At 41.4% G+C, this 6164-nt stretch overlaps 1 pseudogene; it reads left to right on the forward strand.

The window, feature by feature from the left end:
- The first annotated feature begins 5026 nt into the window (after window positions 1-5026).
- LOC113250892 (60S acidic ribosomal protein P0-like) lies at window positions 5027-5964 on the forward strand (annotated as a pseudogene).
- Window positions 5965-6164: the final 200 nt, after the last annotated feature.

Genomic DNA, 6164 nt, shown 5'->3' on the forward strand with positions numbered 1-6164 from the left:
TCAAATAAATAAAAAAATAAAAATAAATAAAAAAGGAGACTCAGGCCATCGATTTGTTCAGATCATGCAGCCATCTAGAGAAGAACCAGCTCCCAAATCCAGCTTTCCTACTTCCTCATGCCTCTGTTCAAAGAAACGGAGGAAGTACATGACAAAACAGAAACACAAGATTCTTCCACAGAAAACAACCTGTCCTTGCAGGTGACTCCTAGGCGCCTGTCAAAAGCTGCCAAAGAAACCAGTCATCTTTCCATGTGAAGGAAAGGAGACAACTGAAAAAATGAAAGACTCTTGAGAGCTCCCTGCTCAAGTCCCAGCCCCCCATAAAACTGTAAAGTTTTTTTTTTAGTTTTATAGGTATATATTACTTTAAAGAAAATGTGAAACATAAACTCCAACTGTATAAATCAGATAAATCAGGAGGCATAGTTTATTTCGTAAAAAAAATATTTTTTTGAAATCTTTGCTTTACTAAGCTTTTCACTACAGTTTTCTCTGAAATAATGACCTCCCTGATGATTAATAAATATTCTATTCAGGTGCAACTTTCTGGGCCATTTCTACTGCATTAAGCAAGATACAGCTTTTTACTGTTGACTCCCCTGAATTTTAACTTCCTTTCTAATTGGAATTAGGAGCACAACACAAAGTGTGAGATACCCATAAAGAGTGGTGAGCTGGTGCCAGCTCACAGCAGCTCACAAGAAGCTATTGTGGGCTCTCTGCAAACTGCATTCACCGGTTAGGGACTCTGAGAGTTGATCCTAAATGGACAGATTCAGGAGGACATGGGGAAAGCATGAAGACAAACTTGTTTAGATTCTACCAATTGCTTAGAACAAAAAATAAAAGATCACACAGAAAGGGCCCAGGGCTTCTATGGGATTCCATGTAGCCTGGACCCTGGGTTTGAGCAGCTTAACCCCTTGCAAAGAAAAAGAAAAGGAAAGGACACCCCACTTTGGAATGGAAGTTTAGTGAAGCCATTCTAATGCCTCAAGTTCTTTGCAGGCTCAGCGACCATGCCCAGTCAATGCACCAGTACCTACATGTCAGCGACAGAGCTACAGGGGAGCCAAGGCTGCAGTGGGCAGTGGTTGCTGACAGTGTCCCCACACACACCCGTAAAAGAGAGGAGTGACTACAGCAGTCTCACAACTACCACCTAGAAGCAAGAAAGCCTGTGGGAATATACAGGAGAGGATAAACGGTAGGACCAACTAGGAAAAAATGGCACATCTGTACTTCTGGGCTGGAGTCATCAGGAGTTGTATCTGTTAAGTGGAACATAAAAGATGGGAAAACATAAATGAAAGGCTGCTTTGGCCTAATCATCCCAGACCTGTCCTCCTAACAACTAAATTCTGTTCAGCCTGAGTAAGTTCACCCAAAGCCTTCATGACAGAGCAAATAACTGAATCAAAAAACATGGATGTCCACCGCCCACCTAGGGGTCACACTGAGAGTAATCACTGGGCTCACAGCATGTTAATGACAATATTAAACGAGGTTCATTATTTCACTCTAGCAAAGACTGGAAAGGATTTGTAATTAGCAGAGTCCTGATAAATTCCATATTACAACCTCAATTGGTGCTTATGTGGGGAATGGCACATTTAGGGTCAATTTAGCATCATTATGTTCGTTAGGGGCTCCTTTGTGATCTTTATCCACCCAACCCATGGGTAAGGGTGGTATGAACCTACTGAACACGACAATGGCCCATTTGTTATCCCTTGCTAAATACAACTGGCCTTGCATTAATTAAAGACACAGCATGTGAGTTAACTCACATCCAAGTCTATGGCCAAACCATCCAATTATTGTCCTAATGCAACTCTGCCTTTCCAAAATTCAGAGGAAGCACATGAACAAGAACAGGTTAAAATCATGACTGCTATTCAAACTGACTTTCCAACTGGACCAAAGAATTGTAATTAGTCACGTACATGTGTGTGTAATACATTTGAATAGTCAATTTCATTCATGTAACCAAATATTTATTTTCTTATAACCCAATTCCTGAAGTATGAATAAAAGCTTTAACTGAGAAGGTTTTGTTTATCTTTTCATTATTAATATCTTTGGCTCTACTTATATCATTGGGGTTAATGAAAATATTTGGTATAGGAAACATTTTTAAATTTTACAAGGTTTAAAAAAAAATTACGAGGTTTATTGGTCCAGTGTTTTTTAAAAATTATTATCTAATACATTTTATGTTGGGTTAATGGTGAAATATTTTGGCATTAAGAACAAAAGGAATTTTGCCTAAGGCTTTTCTCATTTGCAAAATGAGCTAAAAAACAAAGCTCAACATTCTTCTTATTCCATTATCCCATTATGGGCTCAATCGGCCAATAAAAAATATCCAGCTGAGTACAGGGATTGGGGTCCAATCTTAATTTATTCAGCCTGAATCCTTCCAATTAATCACCTCAGTTCAATAATTTCCAACTCTTATTTCATCTTGTCCCAGATAGACCCAACCTAAATGACTGTTTTGGAACAAAGTGCCTGTTCTACCAGTCCGTTAAGAAATTTCCACTAGATGATAAAAGGCAAACAGACTGAATATGGAAATTTACAGAATTCCAAGAGAATTTATTGTGTCCTCCAATAATTTAGTTTTACGTCTGTGCCCCTTCTAGGCAGAATCAGTCACCAGTCACTGAACAAAATAACAAATTCTCAAACTCTGCAAATATACTGCACTTCATTTGGGTCAATTTTTTAAATGTTTATATTATTATTTTTTTAAATAACACATTCATTTAAGACAATTTAGAAAGCATACAGAGGCAAAAAGAAAATGAAATCATTCATATTTTCCTTCCACTCCTAAGAGATTTTGTGAACATTCTGTTCTTTAATTTTTCAGTCCTCCCTCTGTGTGTATGTGTGAAATAGTCTAGAGAGCCGAGCGTTAGAATAACTTGACCACATTACTCACTTTAGTCACATTAACCTATTTATCTCCATCACACCAAGATCATAACTGGTCTCTGTCTTAGAATGTTTTGAGCTTGGAATCCCATTTTGAGCTCATGTTATTTGTTGCTTCTCATGCCCCATAAGTGTTAGTGAATTTCTTCCCTGGATTCTGACCACTTTACTTCTAACCTCTCTACAGGCTTCTAGCTAATATTTTGTTTCCACCTGTGAAACCGGTCATGCTTGCCTTCCCCACTGGACACCTGGCCCCTTTTTGGTATCACCCTCTACCTCTGTTCCACCCTCCCCTCTGGTCTTCAACTTCCAACCCCACCAGAGCTTCCTGCCTACATTCTCTTTCATTCCACTTGGACATCTTTGTCTCTTGCTAGATCTCCTAACATTGCCATTTTTTTTATTGGGTGTTCCCAGATGTGTCTTCCTAACACTCTGATGCCAGCCCTGATGGTCTGTCATATCCCTCCGTTAAAAGAAACGCACTTCTGACTCTTGATAGGTCTAAATAGTCTATTAAGGACTCTGTGTATTCAGCAACAGAAGCCTAAGGAGATTTCCTACCCCTTTCTTTCTGAGCTTAGAATGATATCATTTTTGTAGAACAGTATTTTAAAGCAATTACCTGCATTCAATTATGTTAAGCTTTATGCAGTTGTAAAACAAGCATAATTTTCATTCATTCTGGAAAGCAAAGCACAGATGCACATGTTCATCCCAGACAGGAAAGACTGCTGCATAAATTTACAGGTTCAGAGAGTTGTGATATTATCCTTCAATGTGATGTTACAACGACTCACTGGACATAAAAATAATGTAATTTTCAATAAGACACTCTCTACCTTGTTCTGATGTTGACCCTCTAGTCCTCTATACTTATCCTGAGTCCATGCACCAATGGCTTTCCCAACTCCAACACTAACAATTACCATTATGGGAGAAGTTTGCATTTTTGTTCAGGAAAACAAATCAATCTACAAACCTAACCATGATTATCTGTAAGCTTTTATTGCTTTCTCCTGATTAAATATTGCTACTTTAAACTCACAATACAAACCTATTGTGAAAAATCTAGGAAGCCCAAAATCTGGACCTGTCAAAAGTTCTGATTTCTTCTCTGATCCTTAACTTAAGCACTCTGCTGCATTATTCAGAACACCAAAAGCAATAATCAGGCAAGAGTGATCAAGGCAGGAAACTTTCAACTGAAAGGCAAAAGGCAAAAGGTCCGGGCCAGCAGACCAACAGAGCACTAGCTACCATCCCTTCTTCCTGTTTAAGGAATCACTCCAGCAATGCTCTCCCCTCTCTTACATCAAATCTTCTCTCCCTAATGGGTCATTCCTATCAATCTGCAATTTGAAACGTAGAGTGATGATTTCAGCTTCCCTCCTCCCCTTAACAACAAACACCCAACACACACAAACGCACGCACACACGCACACAAACACACACACACACACACACACACACACACACACACGCACACACACACTCACACAGACTCAGGTTACAAACTGCTCAGTGCACATCCAGCTAGTTGCAAGATAAAAACAGTCAGGAGAGGACATGAAGATTTATTCTATGTTCCTATCCTTCTCTTCCAGAGGACAAAATACACAACAAGTTGGGAAATCATACTAAAGAAAAAAAGTAAAAGCCATATTTGGGACATCCCACTCCTCACTTCCTACTGTAATCCCAAGGGGAGGTTGGGTGCCTAAGAGCATCTCCCCAGAAGTGTAAGGGTGATTTTGGGTGGAGGGGATTGCCAACCACTTCTGTGGTTAGCAGCATATCTAGGAGGATGCCAGGCAGGCCTGAGAAAAGGGTCAGCAGAGAGGAAAAGGAACAAGTAAACATCACCTCTGGTATCCTAAACAGCAAGTCTGAGGGAGTGGGGATTTCTAGGTTTTTTGTGAACTTAGAATAGATACTTGCAAGTATCTGGTAAGATGATTCAGCTTGCTAGCCCCAAAAGAGGCCAGCCAAAAGAATGAGGAGGTCTCTCCAAGCATCCTCTTGAGAGTGACATTGTCTTTAAACCCTACGTGGCAATCCCTGACACACCACCATGATGCTCAGGGAAGACAGGGCAGGCTGGAAGTCCAACTACGTCCTTCGGATCATCCAACTTTTGAATGATTATCCAAAATGCTTCACTGTGGGATTACACAATGTAGGTTCCAAGCAGATGCAGCATATTTTCATGTCCCTCCCCAGGGAAGGTTGTTATGCTAATGGCCAAGAACACCATGATGCGCAAAGGCCACCCAAGGGCATTTGGAGAACAACCGAGCTCTGGAGAAACTGTCGCTTCCCACCTGGCAGAATGTGGGCTTTGTGTTCACCAAGGAGGACCTCACTGAGATCAGGGACATGCTGCTGGCCTATAAGGTGCCAGCTGGAGCTATAGCTCAATGTGAGGTTACTGTGCCAGCCCAGCACACTGGTTTGGGGTCTGAGAAGACTTCCATCTTCCGGGCTTTAGGCATCACCACTAAAATCTTCAGGGGCACCAGTGAAATCCTGAGTGATATGCAGCTGATTAAGACTAGAGACAAAGTGGGAGCCAACAAACCACACTGCTGAACATGCTGAACATCTCCTTGGGGCCGACTATCCAGCACATGTTTGACAATGGCAGCATCTACAACCCTGAAGTGCCTGACATCACAGAGGAAACTGCATTCTCACTTCCTGGAAGGTGTCCGCAATGTAGTCAGTGTATGTCTGCAGACAGGTTACCCAACTGTGGCATCAGTGCCCCTTTCTATCATTAATGGATAAAAGTGGGTACTGGCTTTGTCTCTGCAGAGGCTGATGACACCTTCCTACTTGATGCAAAGATCCAGGCCTTCTTGATTGATCCATCTGCCTTTGTGGCTGCTGTCCCCGTGGCTGCGGCCACCACTCTTACACCTCCTGCTGCCACAGCCCCAGCCAGGATGAATGAAATAAACGAAGAGTTGGAGGAGTTGGGACAAGGATATGGGATTTGGTCTCCCTGACTAATCACCAATTCATCCAACTTTATCTATGAAACAAGAAAAGAAGACATACTTCTCTTAAAAAGGGGGGGGGGGGATGAAGACAACCACATCAGCAAAAACTTGAAAAGAGGGGAGGGGATCCCCTGCATTATGTTATAAAAGGCACCAGTTGGACACAGAAGATCATCTACCATGACACACACAGGAGCCAATGTTGGACAT

Source organism: Ursus arctos, unplaced genomic scaffold, assembly GCF_023065955.2.
Source record: "Ursus arctos isolate Adak ecotype North America unplaced genomic scaffold, UrsArc2.0 scaffold_1, whole genome shotgun sequence".
NCBI classification, from domain to species: Eukaryota; Metazoa; Chordata; class Mammalia; order Carnivora; family Ursidae; genus Ursus; species Ursus arctos.